Source organism: Corylus avellana, chromosome 7, assembly GCF_965113065.1.
Source record: "Corylus avellana chromosome 7, dhCorAvel1.hap1.2, whole genome shotgun sequence".
Taxonomy (NCBI): Eukaryota; Viridiplantae; Streptophyta; class Magnoliopsida; order Fagales; family Betulaceae; genus Corylus; species Corylus avellana.
The window spans coordinates 17,783,091-17,802,061 of record NC_142496.1 but is presented as its reverse complement, the minus strand read 5'-3'; the positions used below and the strand labels follow the sequence as shown (position 1 = coordinate 17,802,061).

General features: G+C 35.8%; 2 pseudogenes; both read left to right on the top strand.

Annotated features, from left to right (window-relative positions):
- Window positions 1-18,971, top strand: part of LOC148584601 (putative 2-oxoglutarate-dependent dioxygenase AOP1) — a 34,148-nt pseudogene that overhangs the window by 14,523 nt on the left and 654 nt on the right.
- Window positions 6,032-6,819, top strand: LOC132185179 (stemmadenine O-acetyltransferase pseudogene; annotated as a pseudogene).

Here is an 18,971-nt window from a genome sequence, read left to right as displayed (position 1 = left end):
TTTGTTAAAGGTCTCAAGATTGTCGATTTTATAGCTAGACCCATAAAAATCTTCTGAGTTAATTATACTACAGTTATCTTTTCTAAGAATAAACTAAGTAGAAGCAGAAGTACGTATATCGACATAAAGTATCTCAAAGAGAACATTAAGTGACATGAAGTGTCTATTGAGCACATAAGTATTGAATTAATGATTGCGGATCCCATGACTAAAGGTTTACCGGTAAAGAAAGTATAAAGTCATGTGGAATATATGAGATTCATTAATTCATTTGTGCTTAGTTTCTCTTTAATTGGTTTATAGACATAAATGTTATGTTATAAAGATTTTTGTGCGCATATATATCATTCTTATCCGTGGGGATAAAATTAAAGTTGGACCCGAATGACTTATAGGAAGTTCATTCATAAAGTACATTATCCATAAGGTACTCATTTAGGGAGGTATTGCACATCGTGATACATGGAAGGGAGGGCTTATCATATAAAAGATTTACCGCCATGATTCGTGTGTGGTATTCCTTGAGTGAGAGGGAGGATTCCATGAATGGTTGGAATAAATAAAGTATTGGCCATATCATAGAATTGAACACCATAAGGAATTTATGTGTCATAAGGGCCAAATGGGAGAATGTAAGAAATTTCATTTAAAGTATGTCCCTTATGTCACATATATTATTGTAATTATAAAATATATATAATTACGGTGTTCAGTAATTTATTCCAATTAAAGTTTATTGTGTAAAATCAAATATTCTGAATTAAATTACTTATTTAATTCTTGTGGAACAAGTATTTGATTTTATTACTGATTTTATTTTGTGGAATCAATTAGCTGTATTTATTTGATTTTTATTCCTTGATGGGAGGAATAATTAAGGTAACAGCTCTAATTGAGGGTCCCCTGACCTACCTATAAATAAGGCCTGTGTATTCCATCAATTGGCACTCACTGGTAGGCATAGGTCAGAAGAACTTCTCAATATTTTTTGTTTTCTAAATTTGGTTGCTGTGAAACTGTTCTTCAATTGGCTTAAGCAAAAGCATGGCTAGAGGTATTTACATAATTATTCATTCTGCTGCTAATTTTATTGTCAATTAGCATTTAATTATATATTGAATTCTTACACAAATTTAATTGAAGTTTACTTGAATAAAAATTAAATATGCTTGATGTTGATATATATGGACTGATTAGTAAGCTTGTGATTCGATTCAATGATTAATTTGGAGGAGAATATTTGAATATATGAGATGGGTTAATATGAGTCATATGACATGAATTAATAGGTGGGTGATGAATCGATACATAAGATATATAAGAGTGTCATGACATGCATCACACAACATTCAATTAAGCGTAAAAAGAAATGAAGACTTTTCTTTTAATTAGTTTGTTTGATTCTATGTTGGATTTCCATGAATCTCGATCCATGAAACAGAGATTCTTTTGTTTCTTCTGTGAGCATTATAAAGCCCGTTTGGTAGCAAAAGGTTTTACTCATTGAATGATTGGATTACCATGAGACTTTCGCACAGGTGGCTGTTCGAAACCTTGCTTTCTATTGCATCCATCAAGCAATGGGACATCAACTTGACATTAATAATGCCTTTTTACAAGGCAATCTTAATGAAGAGGTATATATGATACTTCCACCTGGGTTTTGCCAAAAGGGGGAGACACAGATTTGTAAACTGAACAAATCTATCTATGGGTTGAAGCAAACATCACATCAGTGGTTTGCAAAATTTTCATCTACCATTATGCAAGCTGGTTTTTCTCAATCTAAGTTTGATTATTCATTATTTTTTAATCATAATGGCAATTCTTCTACCTTTGTCTTGGTCTATTTAGACGACATCATCATTTAAGGAAACGATGATTTGGCTATTAACTAGCTCAAGCAATTTCTTGAGAAGAAATTCTTTATCAAAGATTTAGGAAAGCTTGAATATTTTCTTGGTACAGAGGTTGCCCGTTCGAAAAAGGGCATATTTCTTTTTCAAAAGAAATACATCTTAGACATTCTCAAGGATACTGGTTTGATTGGAGGACGTGTCTCTGCTTTTCCTATGGAGCAACACTTGTGTTTATCGCCAGATAATGGGACTTTACTTCCTGACCCCACTCCTTATCGTTGATTGGTGGGACATCTTATATATCTTACTGTTACAAGACTTGATATTAATTATTCGGTCAATATTCTTAGTTTATGCATTTTCCTCAAACGGCTCATTGTATTGGTAAGGGGATTTTTTTTATCATCATCGAGTACTATTCATTTGCAAGGTTATTGTGGTTCAGATTGGGCGGGGTGTCCCGTTACTCGACGATCTAGTACTATATGCTATTGCATTTTTCTTGATTCCAATCTCATTTCTTAGAAAAACCAAGAAGCAAGCTACAGTTTTTTGGTGGTCTTCTGCTGAAGCTGAATATCAAGCCATGGCTACTTTAACATGTGAGCTTCAATGGTTAAAACATTTGTTGTGCGATATGGGTAGTTCTCACTCTTCTCCAATCACAATATTTTGTGACAACCAAGCTGCCTTACATATTGTTAAAATATTTGTTGTGCGATATGGGTATCTTTCACTCTTCTTCAATGGTTAACATGTGAGCTTCAATGGTTAAAATATTTGTTGTGCGATATGGGTATTTCTCACTCTTCTCCAATCACAATATTTTGTAACAATTCAGTCTTTTATGAACGCACCAAGCATATAGAAATCGATTGTCACTTCGTTCGGAAAAAGCTACAGTCCAAACTCATTGTTTCGAGATATATATACCACCTGCATCTAATCAACTTGTGGATGTATTCACAAAGCCATTGGATAAAGATGCATTTCATGGTTTAACGCATACATTCAATTGTATTTAGTTAGCCTTGAATAATCTTCACGCATGATTGCTTGTAACGTAGACATTTAATTGTATTTGGCTAGCTTTGAATTATCTCTTGTAACATCCATAGCTGTAATGTATATAGCTGGATGCTAGTAACGTAGGTACGTAGTAATAAGTAGCTCACAGTAACGTAGGTCTACGTACGCAGTAATGTGTACAGATTGCATTTCATTTGTTTTCTCTTTCCTTGTAATCGATCTATATTTTCTATTTAAACTAATGAAAGCACAATCAGATAGGTGTGTGAGGAAATTATTCTTATTCCTGTGTCAACTTTAACATGTTTTATGTGGTCGTACCAGACCGAAAAAAAAAAATTGAATTTAAAAATAAACATATCTGTATGTTCCTGTAGATTGTTTATCAGCTAAGAAAATGGAGGAAAGGAAAAATCCAATTCTCTCTATTTTCCCGGCGATCAAATAAATTAAGTACTAGTTTTGCAAATTCAAAATTTAAATGGGGCCATTTCTTAATAATTGCAAAAAAAAAAAAAAAAAAAAAAAAAAGAAAAAAAAAAGCTAGGTGAGTATCATAAATATCTGCTCCACTTGAGAGAGGGAGTGTTAATTAAGGAAGAGAATCCAAGTACAAAAGGATAAGCAAGGGCCTCATCTTATCCACTCACCTACTACAAATTAATTGGGGAAGAAAAATATAAAAAAACTCTCCAAAGTAACAATCGTTTGCGATAAAGTTTCATAATATTCAAAAGGTATTAAAGTAGCTCATCAAACTTTTAAATTGTATTAAAACGGCCATTTTTTTTCTTCTTATATTCTTATAATATCCCTATCTTTTTAACAATTAAAATAATTATAAAAAAAAAACAAACAATTTAATAAAAATACAAAAAAAAAACCAATAGGCGAACAAAAACAATTTTTTAACAGAATTTGACTCCTTGGACAAAATTGTTTTTTTTTTTTTTAATATCTCAAGAACCTTTGATTTTACTTTCATACGACATGAAGCAATTTGCAATTTAAGCCAATTATAGTGACTAATTATTTATTTATTCAAAAGAACTTTTTTTTTTTTTGGTATTTATGCCCATTGGTTTTTTTTTTTTTTTTTTTTTTTTCAAATTGTTTGGTTTTTTTACAATTATTTTATTATTTTATTTGTTAAAAGAATAGGGGTATTATAGGAATAAAAAAAAAATAAGTGGCCTTTTTGATACATTTTGGTAATTTGATAGGCTACTTTAGTACCTTTCGAACATTGTGAGGTTCTATCGCAAACAGATGTTAATTTGATGGACATTTTTATATTTTTTCCAATTAATTGAGAAAGGAAACTCCAGGCTCCAGCCATGAAATTTGTGAACTTGCAAAGAAAAGCTGATCGTCTTTTCCATTAACGCTGGCAATTGCTTGTAGAATTAAATACCCAAAAATGTAATCAATCAAAACATGAAGAAAATTAAACACTTCTTTCTATTATTTCATTTTCTCTTCGCCATCATCTTCCTCCTTTGAAATTTATCATTGCCTATTGTGTTTCTTGTATTTGAGTGAGAATTTGAAGCTCTGTTTAATTCGAAATAGGTTCCCATATTTATTTTTATTTTTCTTTTTGCCTCTTGTACGTCCATCTTTTTTCCGTAAAAGTGCAAGCTCTTTAGATCAAAGAAATTAACGAACCTTGAGACATAACCTTAATGGTCAAATCACCAGTTTGTAAGAATATGAGGTATGGCCTTTATGTCACATTTATTTACTATATTTATTATAATTACGGTTATGATATTGAGTGATTTATTCTAGCAAAAAGATGTTAGGAAATTGATTTTTACTGAGTGATCTTACTCATTGATGGCAGGATTAAACCTAAGAATTTCATATTACAATTTTACTTGTCTTGTGATTTAAATTGTTCAGTATTAAAATTATTGTTTTTTTAATGCATGAACTTATGAATATATTTATTCCTTTTATTTATATTGTTTAAATATAAATTGCTTGACGCCTAGACCTAAGAATAATTAACTAAGCCACATATGTTGGTGAATGTTTATGATACTATTCAAAATTGCAATATCTAGGAAAGTTCTAACAATGAAAGTCTTGCGATTTAAGAAAAGTGTCCAATGTGCGCCCCCTCACTTTCTTAGTAACTTATCCAGTTGAACTTTGGAAAATGCTTTTGGGGGGGGGGAGGGGGGGGGGAAATCATCCCAAGGGCCATGAGGGTGGGTTTGGCCATCCCTAAGGGCCGGTTTGGGGTGGCTTCAAACCCACGCCCAAGGGCCGGTCTGGGGTGGCCGAAGCCACTCCCACCCATGGCTCTTAAGGGTGGATAGCCACCCCAAGGGCCAAATCTTTTTTTTTTTTTTTTGATTTGGCCCTTGGGGAGTGGTTCAGCCACCTCCAAGCCCAACTAAGGGTGGCTGGCCACCCCCCTATCACAAAAATGGGGTGGTCATCCACCCCTTAATTTTTTATTATTTTCTTTTTATATTTTGTTTTTGATTATTTTTAAAATATAAATAATATTTTATTATTATTTATATTAATGGAACATATGTCTAATTTATGGTCCCAGTCTAAAGAAATTCTGTCCATTAACTAGATACTCTCCAGTCCATCTTGGACAAGAGAGAATCCAGTTCCATTATTACAATAGGCCGTGGGAAGTGCTTTCAAGGTACATTGTAAAATTCATTAAGGAGTTTAGTTGGAATTCTTTTTTTTTTTTTTTTTTTTGACATGTCCGCACAAGAGGGGGGAGAGAGGATTCGAACTAGTAACCTCCGCTTCATTAAGCGTGGTCCCAGCCGATTGAGCTACCTCTTGGGGACAGTTGGAATTCTTCTACTTTCGAGGGAATAATATCCAAAGCCTTAAAGGTTTTAAATGCTCCTCACCAAATCCCAATAGGTAGTTGGAAGTGCTTTTAATGTACATGTTAAGTGAAATTTGTGTTGGTTATTAAGCAATTAAATTTATCTTATAAATTTTGTTATCACTTTCGTGTACAATAACATAAATTTATTTCATCTTGAAACTTGAAAGAGGTCTCCATCTCGTCTCTATAAAAGCTACCTGCAACCTCGATCTTTAGAAAAGCATAAACATTAATTCAGTGGGTTAATTAGCTTCTGAATAAAAGAGATCTGTGGCGATGACGAATGTTGAAGTAATCTCGAAGGAAATCATTAAACCATCATCTCCAACACCCCATAACCTTAGAAACCACAAACGTTCCTTCCCAGACCAACTTGTACCCACCAAGCACCACTTACATTCCTATCATCCTTTTTTATCAACCTAACAATGCCCATGATGACGTTGATCACCATCAAGTCCAAAAATACAACAAACCCTCAACCGCTTCTACTCTTTGGCTGGAACCCTCAAAGAAGACCACTCCATCGACTGCAACGATGAGGGGGTCGAGTTTTATGAAGCTCGAGTTGCGTGTAAGTTATCACAAGTTCTCCAACACTTCAACATGGAAATCTTAAACCAGTTTCAGCCATTTGAACCCCATGGAACCCACGATGTTCTCTTAGCTGTCAAATATAATATCTTTGAATGTGGCGGAGTAGCCGTTGGTGTGTGTGTTTCACACAGGATCGTTGATGGAGCTTCAGCCACAACATTTCTTGGCGCCTGGAGTGCCACATCCCGTGGAGATGAAGATCATGTCTGTCCAAAATTTGATGCGGCCACGAACTTCCCACCGAAAGATATATCTTGGGGGAAGGGAGACATTGGGGTGACCAAGGAGAAGATCGTAGCAAGAAGATTGGTGTTCGACAAATCAAGCATAGCTGCTCTGAAAGAAAATGCTTCCTCAACGCGCGTTTTGGCGGTTTCAGCGTTCATATGGAAACGTCTGATGGAGATATCCAAATCAAAACCGGCACCAGCGAGAGTGCACGTAGCAATTCATGCGGTGAACTTTAGAACTTACGCCCGAGGATGGTCCCACCCAGGGGCGGATTCAGGAAGTCCGATGGCCTGGGCCGGGCTAAGGCATAAATTATTATTTTTTAATTCAAATGAAAAATATATTAAAATAGTTAGTGAAAGCATAAATGAAAAATACATTAAGATTTTTAGATTTTCGGTACTTTGTGATATTGTGTCGGTACAGACCAACTTTAATATAAGCTCTTCGAATTTCATCTAGTTGATTAAATGCAATCCAATCTAAGACTAACAGCATCCAGTAAATTAACAAAAAAAAAAAAATGTTAAATAGTAAAATTTAAAAATGTAAAATAGTAAAATAGTTGGGACCTTGGAACGTGCAACTTGAATGTCTCTTTTTCACTAACCCATACAATTACAAATAGAATTTTACTTGAAAAATGATCGTTCAACCTTTGAAATTGCAAAAAAAGAAGAGAAAAGAAACAAAAACCAGTAAGTGAATCAAAGAAAAACCCATTCCCAACGGCAACAAGCATAACCCTTTCTCTCTCTCAACCCTCATTCACATCATTTAACCGCATTCAAAATTCAAATCCACTGAAATTCAAGAAACCCAAGAAGAGAAAACAAAAAGAACAATGAGAGAGCAAAGACAGAGCATAGCGCAAGAAGTGCCAAGAGGCAAGAGGCAAGAAGCGCTGGCTGCAGATACTGCCTAAATCCAGCTCTTGTGGGTAGTGAACAGACTACAATGGTGATTGGTGAATACAATTTTTGGGAGAAGCAAAGCAAGCATAAAAATTGAAGAAAAAAAATTGAAGTTGTTAGGGTTTTGAAAACTTACAATCTACTGCCGCGGATGCCGCCTGCCGGTGCCAGAGATCAAGACTTCAAGTTCAAGTGAAGTTCTTTCAACTTCTTTGACACTACAGAGTATACTGAAAGATCAAGGTTTGCAGTAGCGATTTCTAAGTTTTTATTTTCTTCTAATTTTTTTTTTTTTTTCATTCTACTGCAAAGTCTGCAATATCGGGATTTTCCTTCTGCAATCGACAACTCTTGTGTGTTTGAAAGGGCTTATGGGTATAAGCGTAAAAAAAATTCTAGGGCCAAAAAATTGATTGGGCAAGGCAAAAAATATATTGGATTGGGCCAAAAAAATATATTGGGACAGGGCCAATGGGCTTAAATTAGTGTTTTTTTTTTTTTTTTTTTTTTTTTTTTTTAACTTGCTAAATTTTTTTTCTTGCAAAATTGGGGGAGGGCCCTGGCCTACACCGGCCCTCCCCTTCCTCCGTCTCTGGCCACACCCCCAAGTAGTTTGAGATGGTTTAATCACTCCCGAATCACATGCAGGTAACTGAGCTATTCCCAAAAAAGGTTGAGTATGACAAATGGTAGTTATAGTTAGGCTTTGTTTGGTTCGCAGAGTGTCTAGTCAAAAGAAATAGCTACTTTTAGGAATAGAAGAGTGTGGAATAGAATAATTATTCATATTCCTTAGTTTGATAACAACACACATATAAAAATTAAAATTGAATCAAAATTACGAAAAACCGCATATAATTTTTTTTTCAAACTCATATATATAACCTGAAATAAATTGGGGTGGTCGGCCATCCACAGAAGCAGCAGGGATGGTCGCAGCCACCCCATATGAGCTCTATGGGTGGCCGTAGCCATCCCAAAATGTGACGGGGGTGGTCGCACCACCCCCAGACGGCTCGGGGGTGGTCCCCCGAGGTGTTTGGGGGTGGTGCGACCACCCCCGACCTCTTCTGTGGGTGGCCCACCACCCCAATGGGTGGTCAAGCCACCCACTTTATTTTTCATATATATATATATATATATATATATATATATATATATATATATATATATATATTTTATTAAGTATAAAATTAAAAATAAAATTATATGGGTATTTTTTAAAAATGTATTCAATTCCTTAAAGATTAGGTAAGCCACTCATTTTCCTATGTGTATGAGATTAGTAATCCTATGGAATACCTAGGATTAGCTACACTACAAGAAATAAGGTATTTAGGGGTGACTCTGTTTGGACACTAAAAGTCCTAAAGTCGACGCTATTGATCAACAGCGTCGACTGTTGGATGGTAATGGGGTGAACGCTAATGGTCCGATCACTACAATAAACCTGCACTTTATTGACGTGGCAAACAGTAACTCATGTTTGCCACGTCAATAAATTTTGACGTGTCTATTTAAACACGTTGAAAAAAACATTTTTGAGGTGTTAGATTTTTAACACGTTAAAAATTTTTGACGTGTCATTTCTAACACGTCAAAACTTTTTGACATGTCTCAGTAATACGTCAAAAATTACAATTAATTATAATTATAATTAGGTATTAATTGGTAGCAAAAATATGTATTAAAAAAAATAATGTAGTGAATTAATTTTAATTGGCATGAAAAATTAATTTTAATTGGATAGAAAAATTAATTTTATCATATTAGTATAAATTAATTGGAATATATGTATACGTATATATCACATGCATGCCAATTAATATCACATGTATATATATATATGTTTGTTGTATATATATATATATATATGTGTGTGTGTGTGTGTGTGTGTGTGTGTGTGTACATGCATAATCATACTATTGTATCCCAATTAATTAATATAATCAACAATTTCATTAATATTAATTTGAATATGATATTATCATGCATAAATCAGTCTAGTAATATTAATATGATAGCCATATTAATTTTAAAAAAATATATAAGACATACAGAATACATTTATTTTATAAGACCCGCAAACCTCACATGAACTCGGCCAACACAAAATATGTGATCGGTGAGTGGATTATTGAGCCCTCATTAAAAAATATATTTAATTATTTGTACATCTAGAATATTTATTTATTTATTCTCTAATTAGTTTTAAGTATATTATATGGATAATGTGTTATATAAGAGGAAAAAAATGATATAATACAATAAATAAATGATATATATTAAAATTTAAAACTTTAAAAATTTAAGGTGGTATTTTTGATGTGTCACATGTGGACACGTCAAGAAATTTTGACGTGTCATACTAACACGTCAAAAATTTTTGACATGTTTCTTAGGCACGTTAAAAATTTTTGACGTGTCATTATTAGACACGTCAAAAATTTTAATTAACTATAATTAAAATTAATTAGGTAGTAAAAAATTAAAATTTGAATTGGTATGAAAAATTAATTTTATCATATTAGTATAAATTAATTGGTATATATGTATATATCACATGCATGCCAATTAGCTAGTATCATAATCATACTATTGTACAATTCATATTATCACATGCATATGAATCAAACATTTCATTAATATGATATGATATTATCATGCATAAATCATTCTAGTAATATTAATTAATGTGATAGCCATATTAATTTTTACAAAATATATAGGACATACATAATACATTTATGTTATAAGACCCGCAAATCCCACATGAACTCGGCCAACACAAAATACAATGTTCGGTGAGTGAATTATTGAGCCCTCACGAAAAAATTAATTTTATTATCTGTACACCAAGAATATTAATTTATTTATTCTTTAATTAGTTTTTAAGTATATAGTATGGATAATGTGTTATATAAGAGAAAAACACGATATAATAGAATAAATAAATGATATAAATTAAAATTTAAAAGTTTAAAAATTAAATTTGATATTTTTGACGTGTCAGTTGTGACACGTCCAGACCTTCTTGACGTGTCACATGTGGACACGTCAAGAAGTTTTGACGTGCCACATGTGGCATGTCAAGAAGCTTCTTGACGTGTCTGTATTGACACGTCAAGAAGCTCCTCGGGAAGGCGCAACCAGTTGCCTTCCCTCTCTTTTCCCTTTTTTTTTTTTTTTTTTTTTTTCTTTCTTTTTCCTTCTTCCCTCTCTTTCTTTCTCTCCCCCGCCCAACTCCACCTGAGACCCAAATCCTCCCCCATTTTTTTTTTCTGGATCAGCCCGACCGGTCCCCTCTGCAACATTTCTCTCACCCGCGTCCTCTCTCTCAGCCTGGCCGTTCTCTCTCTTTTTCACGTTGTCTCTCTCTCTCTCGGTGGTTCTCTCTCTCACCGGCGCCCGTCATCGCCGCTGCTCCCTCCGGCGACCACGACCTCAAACTCCGAAGGTCGTCTCACGTGTTTTCCGATCAACTCTCGAAAATCAGGTATATATATATACTTGATTTAATATATATAGTGTATAATATTATATATTGTTGATGTAGTTATATTGGCAAATTAAGTTTACATATTAGCTAATTAATTTATTTGCTTAAGATATATGTTTTGTATTACTTGTTTGACCTATATGTTTTGTATATGGTGAGAATATTGTTTAATGTATTTGCATGCATGCATGCAAAATTACGTAGCCTCATATTTTGAAATTAGTTTTTTTGTGCAGAATTTTGCATTTAGATTTAGACCCATATTTTGTGTAGGTTTTGCTTTTAGACATTATCGTAACAAAAAAAAAAAAAAAAAAAACAAATAACAAATGCATATCTATTTTGGTCGTTAATTTATGTTTAGATTTTGTAAATTTAGAATAAGTATGTAAATATTAAGAATGAAAAAAGAAAGTAAAAAACAAATAACATAGGTAGCTGAATTTATTTTATCTACACTTCCCATACAAATGCATAAATGTAAAAAAAAAAAAAAAAAAAAAAAAACCAACCAACATTTAACATAGCTAGCTATATCTAATTTATCTAGGGTCTCCATATATAAAAAATTAATTTAGGTCTTACAAATTTAGATTATGTAAATGTCATAAAAAACGAAAACAAAAAAATTACAGCAAATAAGATAGCCACATATATTTTATCTAGGGTCCCCATGTGGCACGTCAAATGTATTTAAATTTGGACCTTAATTTTGTTTAGGTTTTGCAAATTTAGATTATGTAAATATTATAATTGAAACTTAATGTATATGTTTATTTGTTAAAAATAAACAAAAAATTGAAACGATGTACTTAAAGAAATACACTAAAAAAAAATAACATCTAATTAGCTAACTTAGATTTATTTTATTCAATTAGGGTTCCAGTAACTAAAACTATCGACAAGAGTTGGAAGACAAAGTCTAGGGATACGAGGGAATACAGAGACGGGTGTAGATCATTCGTGGACTTTGCAGTTAGGAACTGTACAATCCCTGATGAAAAAAATTCACTGCCCCTGTAAGGCGTGTCGTAATAAGCAGCGCCACCCGCCGGGTTTCGTACTTGACCACTTGACAGGGGGTAAAGAAATAATGACTGCATACAGAATCTGGTATTATCATGGAGAGAAGCATGTCCGGTCTCCTGTTGCAGTTTGTACTTCAACTACCACGATCACATATGAGGGTATAGGCACATCATAAGGTGAAAACATGCAGTCAATGTTGCGTGATTTATTCGGCATGCACGGTGTCATGGAAGACAATTGTGAGCCTGAAGTGGCGGTGCAGGGGAATGAAGAAACTGTGAATGAAGAAGCCGATGATGGTGACGTACTAAAGTACTACAACTTGGTTAAGAAGGTAGATAAGCCATTTCATGATGGGACCAAACATAGCAAGCTTAGTGCTACTGTACATCTGTACAATTTGAAGTGTGTTGGCGGACTTAGTAACACAATATTTCATCTTTTCTTGAGCTCATCAATCAGTTGCTACCTCATAGTGATGAAGCTTTGCCGGTTAATACATATGAGGGGAAAACGTTTCTAAGTGACATGGGCCTCGGGTATGAGAAGATCCCGGCGTGTCGTAATGACTGTATGTTATTCTAGAAGAACAATAAGGATTTGGATACATGTACTATTTGTGGAGTATCTAAGTGGAAGGATGAAATTCAGTTGGATAAGGATGGTCAACCCATATCATCGAGTAAGAAACGTCCGGTCAAGGTGTTGCAGTGGTTTCCACTGATAGCCTCATACCACAACTACAAAGACTGTTTATGTCAGAGCATACTGCCCCCTATATGAGGTGGCATGCAGAAGGCCAGACTAAGGACGATGTATTGAGGCATTCGGCCAATGGTAAAGCGTGGAGGGCATTCCATAATTTGCATCCAGACTTCTCAGTGGACAGTAGGAACGTCAGACTTGTACCGTACAACTTACCTCCTTGGACATGCATGAAACAAACGTCATTTATACTATTCCTGATAATCTTGGGCCCAAAGTCACCTGGAATGGATCTAGATGTCTACCTTCGAACCTTAATTGAGGAGTTACAGGAACTATGGACTGTAGGTATACGCACATTTGACGTGTCCAAGAAAAAGAACTTTGTGTTGCGAGCGCAGTTGATGTGGACAATTAATGACTTCCCGGCATACGCAGATTTGTCCGGGTGGCCTAATAGGGGTGAGAAGGCATGTCCCTGCTGTATGTACTCGACGAGGTCCAGGAGGTTAAAACACGGCAAGAAATTTTGTTATATAGGGCATAGGCGATACTTGCCCATGGATCATCCGTGGAGGAAAAACAAAAGAACATTTGACGGCAAACAATAATTAGAATGTACCCCCGATGTGCCAAGTGGAGATGAAATTCTTAGACAGTTAGACGATATGGCATTTAGGGATGAGAATGCCGGTAAGGCAAGAACGGATAATAAGAAAAAAGACAAGAAACGGAAGAAGAGTGGGCCTACAGAAAGAGAAGGTGAGACTGCTAACGTATTGTGGAAGAAAAAAAGTGTTTTCTTCAGGTTGCCGTATTGGAAAGATAATCTATTATGGCAGAACCTTGATGTCATGCACATTGAGAAAAATGTGATGGACAACATACTTGGCACAATACTGGACGTTCCTGGGAAAACGAAGGACAACATCCAAGCCCGCACAGACTTGCAAGAAATGGGGTTGAGACATACACTTCATCCGTACACGGGTGAGGATGGTCAAACATATATGCCCGCAGCTTGCCACACGATGTCTAAGGACAAGAAAACACATTTTTTGAAAGTGCTTCGAAATGTAAGGGTGCCGAACGGATATGCCTCGAACATTTCCCGATGTGTACGACTTAGTGATCGTACAATATCTGGTTTGAAGAGCCATGACAGTTACGTCATCATGCAACAACTTCTCCCTATTGCATTGCGTGGATCATTGCGTGGAAACATGGTTAGACCACTTGTCGGAATGTCTGCATTCTTCAGGGGCCTATGTTCAACGTCATTAACACAAGATGATATAGACCGACTAGAGGGTGACATTTGTATCACTTTGTGCCAGATGGAACGGGTCTTCCCCCAAGTTTTTTTATCGTGATGGTTCACTTGGTCATGCATCTTGTCCATGAATGCCGACTCGATGGACCGATACAGTATAGATGGATGTATCTGGCAGAGAGGTAAAATAACTTTACCGCTACTCATCAATTTATTTTTCCTGTGTTATAAAATTATCACTAACTGTAATGAATGAATTATGTTCATATGTAGGAGTCTTAAGGGGTTCAAATCTAATGTTCGCAATAAAGTGGCTCCTGAGCGCTGCATTGCGGAGGGCTACATAGCAACGAAGTTGGTGGCATTCTGCTCGAGGTATTTAGACAACGCACCAACATTTCACAATAGGGCTCAAAGAAACGTGGATGGTTCAAAGGGGGTGGGAACACGAGTCATCCTCGACCGTGTCACATTGACATAAATTCACCGATACATTATGTTTAACTCGGACGAGTTCCTTCAACTACGAACGTAAGTCGTGTTAGTAGTCTATGCAACTTCAATATCACCTTGCACCCTTAGTTGTGAACTATAATAGAATTTAAACTTCATATTGTAGGGTGCACATGGATACACTTAGGCGATCATGCGATAGGGGGCAAACGACGGAGGATCAGTTGGAAACCCAACATCATGCACTGTTCTGCAATTGGTACCGTGACTACGCATGACTACTGTGATGTTTAACTGTTACAGTCCGATTTTATTTACTTATTGGTTCATAACAACTAACAAAACTAACTTCTTTATGATCAATTGTACGTAATATACTCGCAGGTCGATCGATTGGACGATCAACGAAGGAAGGAAGTAGGTGACAAACTGGTAATGCATTGTAGAGGGCCGAAGGCCACAGCTATTAGATATAATAGATATGTGGTTAACAGGAAGCTGTTTTGCACTATTGCATTCAATGATGGAAAGAGGACGCAGAACAGTGGAGTGTGCTTGCCAACTGTTGATGGCGAAACGTACTATGGAAAGTTGACGGAAATAATTGAGGTGGAGTACTTCGACAGGACTAAGTATGTTTTGTTCAAGTGCGATTGGGCGGACAACACGAGGAACAGGGAGTACAAGGTAGACGAGTATGACATGATGCTTGTCAGTTTCAAAAACTTTGTCCACCGGGGCTAGGAAATTACTGATGAGTCGTATGTGCTAGCGTCACAAGTTGACAAAGTCTTTTACGTCCAAGATGAAAAGGACCCTGATTGGGCTTGTGTTGTAAGGACTAAACCTAGAAACGTATATGACGTTGGTCAAGATGAAGGTCCTGATGATGAATGTGCCAACTACCACGAGTGTGAGCCGTTCCTATTGACCAGCAATAATGAAGTGGATCCGCAGGATGACATTAACTACATCCGATAAGACTTAGATCCGTATGTGGTTAAAAAAAAATTTGCTGTAATAATATATATAGTTCACATTATTTGACGTGTTTTATGTTATTTCTTTCTACATTGATTGGTTATTATGGTGCATATTTTATCTATTATATACATAATTAATTGGATGCGTTATGTGTTTCACAGGTTGACATGAGTACTAGGGGGAAGAGTAGACGACGGGGGTCCCTACATATAGACGACCAGGGGTATAGACCATTACTTCCTGAGCATATGGAAGGGTCTCAGCAGGTTCCGTATAACAAGGAGCCGTCATATGATCTTGGTACTTCGCTGCCTACGATAAGCAAGATGGGGATATGTGCACATGGTGAGGTAGAGAGGTTGTTCCCCCCCGAGTTGAACATTGTCCCATACAATAAGCCATCGCATCCAGATGACAGCGAGACATAGTACTATGGGGAGGACGTGGATGTTGGCTTAGGTGACTCGGAGCCCAATGATCCTCCAGAAGTATTGGGCATTCTCCAGCTCCGAACAATAAGTAAGTATATATGCTTCAAATACCAATATTGAATACGTATAAAATTTATGTAGTTACTATTGAATTCCAAATAATTAACATTTGTAATTATTAATGTGTTAGGCATCGGGCGAGACGAGGGCACTCAAATTCAGGTGGTGACCATCCCACCATCGAACAAGACATGGGAGGTCCCCCTCAGGCAAAATGTCATGTGCGAGTACAATAAGGCATGGCAGCTCGTAGGATTTAGCGGGATGAAATTCAGAAGGTCAACCAGCCACGTCATCAGGGCCGGGAATTATATTAGACTACAGAATGAATGGGCGGATGTACCTCCCCGTACGAAGGAGGATGTATGGGACGCCTTGATGGTATGGTTAAACTCTTTTTTCTATTTTTGCACGTATATTTCAATATTTTAAACGTTAATGTGTGAAATTATACGCCTAACTTTTTCAACTTGTACAGACTGAGTTCTACATCCCGCCTGAGTACAATCTCAAGGCGATTAAAAAGGACGCGTTCAGAGACATGAGCGTGAAGCTGAAGAGTTGGAGACACACTGTAAAACGTGCGTTAAAAATCAAGCCGGGCGATACTCCAGACACAGTGAAGGCGAGAATGGGTGAGGATGTCATTAGGGAATACAACGCCGAGGACTTGAATGTCTTGTTGGCTAAATGGTGCGACCCGAAGAACCAGATAGGTCACGAGTCTAGTTGAATTAATTGTAATTGTGTAGTTTAATTAATTGTAATTGTGTTAGACATGACATTTTAATAGTGGTATTCATGTAGGAGTATGCTGTTTACATGAAGACATTGCGAGCAAAAAACAACACACCTCACTGCACCGGGTCGATGAGTTTCGCTAGGGCAACACATCAAGAGGTATTTATACATATATTTACCGCATATATATATATATATAATCAGTTGTTTAGGTCTTTGTTTTTTTTTTATTATTATTATTGATTTTTTTTCTATGCAGACCATATCTTTAGGCACTACTCCAACTCGAGCGCAAAATTACATCTCAACACACACGAAGAAAGGTGGTGGCTATCCAAATGAAGTGGTCAGGGAGAGATGCATAAGTACTCACCAATATATATTTTGATAAATTATTAATGATTAATGTTCCTTATATGAGATATTAACTTGTTTTTTAATGTATAGGAGAGGATGAAGGAATTGATGCCCACTGACCCGGCATTGACGTCGACCTTGACTGAAGGGATGGTACGGTGGACACCTAATGACGAGTATGATCAAGCGCATGGAAATAAGCCTGAGTATGCTAGTAGGGTCCGACAGGTGGGTCCGAATGTGCTGCCGGTGCGGGGCAGCATACATTCGTACTATACACCGTCCCAGGTGTGGTCTCAGAATTCTTGGAACTCCTCGTTCTCAAAGATGACAGAATGAATTAAAGAACTTGAAGATGAGCGGCCACAACAAAGACGTGCGATGGAAGTGGAGCGGGCAGAACAAAGACGTGCGACGGATGAGATGGCGAAGCAAATTGAAGAACAAAAAGCTTAGATAGCAAAGAAAGATGCCATCTTTGAGGCCCGTTTCCGCCAGCTTGAGGCTAAGTTCGTGTGAACCTCTGGATTTGTGCCCCACAGAGGTAATGATATATTTTGTGTTGTTTTTCTAACAGTTGTTAAATGTTAGAAACCCCTAGTTTTCACAAAAGTCCCAATTAGCAACGCTTTGTTACAACGGTCCATTTTAGAACTAACGTATATTTGCACCACTGTATAGAATAATTTTGAATTTTTGTATTGATTATTATTGGTTCACAACTCATTTATAGGTAATGCAGATTAAGCGTTGTAGGATGACTGTGTTGAGTTGGGCACCACACGTCACTTATCATCACTGTTTGTTATGTTCTATATATATACTATTGTTTATTGGTTTGTATATAGTTAGATCAAACTATATGTTTGTTGAGATTAATTGAAACTTATTTCTAGCAGATAGTCCAGAAGTGTTTGATTGTATATTTGTTTTGCCTTATGTTGGAACGTGTTTTCGATGTATATATCTGTTTTGTTATGTGTTGTGTTGGAACGTAGTATGTGTGTTGGGATTTTGTTTAATGAAGTTGTGTTGGAATTTCATACGTATTGAATGTATTGAAAATTGGATATGTATTAGATATTGGATATATATTGGATATTGGATATTGGATATTGTATATATATTGTATATGTATTGGATATTGGATTGGATTGGATTAGATTGTATTGGATATTGGAATTGTAATTGTAATATTTTATTCAATATATATATATTTGACGTGTCAAACGAAGTGACACGTCAAAAAAGATTGCAAAAAATGTTTGACGTGGCAGTTTTGCCACGTCAAAATTTTTTTGACGTGCTGAAATACTTTTTGACATGGCAGTGTTTAGCACGTCAAAAATTTGAAATTTTTGACACTCCCGTTTTAACCGTTGAGAAACGTCAAAAGACGCACGTTAAAAGGGGTTTTTGACGTGTCAATACCATTGACACGTCAAAAACTCCTAGTTAAAAATTCACAGCATTTCTGTAGTGGATGCTAATGATCAATTGTTTGATCATTAGCGTCGACTCAATAGTGGACGCTAATGATGACCCTTAAATATAAACGTGTGTAGGTCACTAGCTAGTCCATGTCAATAGTCGATTCTGCAAATTAAATGGGACCTTAATATAAATGTGTAAATGAGTGGTAATTGAGCAAGTTAAAGTTTAATTAACTTTTTTTTTTTTTTTTTTTTTTTGTAGAAAATACACTCCCCCACCCTTTTAATGACACCCCCTTCATACTTACCTTATATTTGTGTGATATTTGACCCTTTTAACACCATTTCGTTGGAAAATGCTCCTTTAGAAATTAACATTAAAATGGAACCAAAATAGCGCACATGACCTACACATGTATAATATTGAAGACTTGAAACTGTATTTTCCTTTCTTCTTCTTCTTCTTCTTCTTCTTATTATTATTATTATTAGGGGAAAATGCAG